The sequence below is a fragment of the Natrix helvetica genome, assembly GCF_964273705.1.
Source record: "Natrix helvetica genome assembly, chromosome: Z".
NCBI lineage: Eukaryota > Metazoa > Chordata > Lepidosauria > Squamata > Natricidae > Natrix > Natrix helvetica.
Genome location: NC_138554.1, coordinates 20,780,728 through 20,784,659, shown reverse-complemented (window position 1 = coordinate 20,784,659; position 3,932 = coordinate 20,780,728).

Genomic DNA, 3,932 nt, shown 5'->3' with positions numbered 1-3,932 from the left:
CACTCCCAAGTTCACTTGGATCCAGAGGCAGGCTGCTGCGAGTTCACATGGGTTTGGGTGATCCTCTAGCTAGCAAGCTGCCCAGGTCGGCGAACCCGCAAATCCCACCCCTGGCTGGTCCCTCCAACCCCACCCCGCCCCTCCTAGAAGTCTCCACGCAGCCCGTTTGGGATGCTGGGTAAGTACAGGGACCATGCGGAGGCTCAGGAAGGGACGGCGAAAAATGGGCCTCCCGGAAGGAGTTTCTGGCCTCCGGAGGGTCTCCAGAGCCCTGGGGAAACTATTTTCGCCTTCCCGGAGGCTCTCCCAATCTTGGCCCTCACTTTCAGGCCCTGACCTCATTGATTAGCCATGGGTCTCATGCCTCCATTCAGATGCTGCTGTTGACCTGCTGCCACTTCTGCCTCTCAAGCTCCCCCATGGGGCTCCGCTTAGGGTCCTAACTGCAAACATGGCTGCAGTCATCCCCAGATCTCAGTCCCATCTGTGGGGTTTCCTTCCACACTTCTGTGGCGAACTGTTGCTCCTACCATGATTTCAAACTCTGTGGCCTTGGCTTCAGCCCAGGTACTGACTTCGACTTCATCCTCATAAAACTTGCTGCCATCGCCATCACTCTCGGTCCTGCTCTCTCAGACTGTCACAGCTCCACTTTAAGTCCCTACTCTAGCTATCACTTCCTTCTAGGTCCTCAGCTGGGGGTTTACCGTATTTGGAACCGGAAAGTAGCTCATCTCCAGCGCCGAGCAGCTGTTCTCCAGCATCAGGCAGATGTTTTCCAGCATCAAACCACTACTCTCAAGCACCAAACTATTGATCTCCTGTGCCAAGCAGCTGTCCTCCAGCACAAAGCAACTGATCTTCTGTGTCAAGCAGCTGATTTCCAGCGTGGAACAAGTGTTCTCCAGTACCGAACCACTGTTCTCCAGCGTGAAGCAGCTGTTGTCCAGCATCAAATAACTGCTCTCAGCCACCGGGCAGCTATTCTCCTGCGTCGAAGAAGGAAAGCAAAGGCGGCGGCTGTTGCTGCTCTGTGCGCCAAGGCTAAGGCTGTTACTGAACTCGCTGCTAAAAAGGCTGCTCCAGCCTGGACTGCCTCACCATCGAATAGATCAGGTGAGTGTTGTTGTTGCCACCAGGATGGACCTTGCAGATTCACAAAACAATTTCCTGGGTGGGTTGTGGCTAACATCTACACCACAACAATCAGGGGCGGGTTGCTACTGGCATTACTGGTGGTTCAGCATGCAAAAAAATGTGTGTGCGCGCATTTACACCTAAAAAGCTCTACGCATGCGCAGAAAGTTAGAAAAGAGGGGGGGATTACATTTCTGCAATGGAGATTGTTCTGCACATGCGCAGAATCAAAAATAAAGATGGCACCGTCGTCAATAGAACCAGTTTGGGTGCCTGGGCAGCCGAGTTACTACCTACTAGGCCGAACCGGTCCAAACCGGTAGGAACACACCTCTGATTTCAATGCTCAAGGAGCTATCTCAAATACCCTTGACTGGGGAGCCTACATGAGTCCCTCCCAAGTATCCCCAAATTCCATGTGTGGCCCCTAGAATCACTGAATTCCTGCTCTGGGTCCCACTCATTGGCTGCCAACTTGGCTAGGGCTGCCACTGCCTCAGGGGCCTGGTTGCCAACCACCACTTCCAAGTCTCTGCCAATGTTGGCCCTCACTTTCAGGCCCTGACCTCATTGCTTAGCCATGGGTCTCATGCCTCCACTCAGATGCAGCTGTTGGCCTGCTTCCACTGCTTCCCCTCAAGCTCCCCCACGGAGCTCCGCTTAGAGTCCTAGCTGCAAACAAGGCTGCAGTCATCCCCAGATCTCAGTCCCATCTGTGGGGCTTCCTTCCACACCTCCGTGGTGAACTGTTGCTCCAACCATGGTTTCAAACTCTGTGGCCTTGGCTTCAGCCCGGATATTGACTTCAACTTCATAAAACTTGCTACCGTGGTCGCTGCCATCGCCATCACTCTCGGTCCTGCTCTCTCAGACTGCCACAGCTCCACTTTAAGTCCCCACTCTGGTGTTCTGACCGAGGCTTCTCCAGAGCATGAAGCAAACTCCTTGTCCTGACAAAAACCCATTGTATTAATTTACTGTGGGTTCTGCTCATTTACATCCAGCAAAGTCTTTCAAGGGAAGATTTACAGTCACAGACCTTATCTGGCTTGGAGAGCTGCCAGGCTGATATCTGCAAAACGAGGCAAAGAGTCTTGGAGTCTCATGAATCAATTAAGCAAACTAATTGTCTCCTGCAAACTCCACTCCCCTTTCGCTCCTCTTTTATTTCCTTTGGGAGGGGCCATTCATCATCCACCTGTGGCCTTACTCCCAAGTCGACCCCTGTTCTTTAGCTGTTCCCTTCGTTTGGCATGTGCACCCTGGGAACAGGCTCCAGCTGTTCTTCTGCCTTACAGATGTCTGACTCTGAAGGCAGCTGGTAACTGACATACGGCTCTAGCCCCCCTCTCTGCCTCCCACACAGAGCCCTTATCAGAGCCTTCCCCAGACTCCAGGACTGGCCCATGTTCCTCCCCAACCTCCTCACTGTCCGGATCTGCTGCCAGCTCCGCTGGTGGGCCACAACATCTGGCTATGATTTCCTTCTAGGTCCTCGGTTGCAGTTTTCCCCTATTTGGAACTACAAAGTAGCTCATCTCCAGCGTGGAGCAGCTGATCTCCAGCATCAAGCAGTTGCTCTCCAGTGTTGAACAATTAATCACCAGTGGCGAAGATTTGAAAGAGAGGCTGATCTTCTGTGGGACAAGGCTAAGGCTACTGTCGAGCGGGCTGCTGAAGAGGCTGCTCCGGCCTGGACTCTCTCACCATCAAATAGATCAGGTGAGTGTTATTGCTGCCCCTCTCCCACATCGATACAAGGTGTACGAGACAATTTGGGTGGAGATGCAGGGAAAAGAGAAGGGGAAGAGGAAGTGGGGCTTCCTGCAGCACTCCTGAGGTTCCTGAAGCATCCAGTGGGAGGCTATCAGGAACTCTACTTTTCCTGCCTTCTCCTGTCTGCAATCTTTTTTCTGTATGCATGTTGTGAATGCTAAAAAAAAACCTGGATGGACCTTCACAAAACAATTTATTTGGTGGGTTGTAGCTAATTTACTAAGGGTTCAGTTAGCAGGAGGAACTTGATAAGGAAGGCTTCCACCCATTGCTTCTTGTCCTGCCTTCAGGTTCTTTGGAGAATAGCTTGACACCCTCTTCTTTGTGGCAAGCCCTGAGATATTGGAATACTGCTATCATGTCACTCCATGTCCTTTTTTTCATTAAACTGGACAGGCCCAAATCCAGCAATCGTTCTCTATATGTTTTTAGAGTCCACTAGGACTCAAAGATCCTCTCAAAGTTACTACTATTGAGCCAAGTGACAGCTATAACTGTGCATTTTATTTTTTTTTCCCTTAAATGTAGAAACTTACTTTTTTGACTATTGAATTTAATTTTGTTAGATAGCACCCTGGGTTCAAGTCTGTCAAGATCATTTGTATCTTCTGGAGTGTTCACTATTCCTGCAAGCTTGGTGTCATTTGCAAATTTGATAAATTCCCCATCTATCCCCTCATCCAAACCATTGCGGAAGATGTTGATGAATACTGGGCCTAAAACAGAGCCTTGGGTTACTCCGCTCCATACTTCCCTTCATGTAGATACAATTCAATTGAGGGCTACATGTTGAGGGCTGATTGGTCAGCCAGTTATGAATTCATCTAGTGATAATGTTGATTAAACCCACATTTTTCTATCTCATTAAGTGTTAGGTTGTGGCCTACTTTATCAAATGCTTTGAAGTCCAAGTAAATTATATCCATAGCATTTCTCTGGTCCACGAATGTTGTTGCTTTGTCAAAGAATGCAATAAGATTTGTCTAGCATGATCTGTTTTTGACAAAGCCATGTTGGTT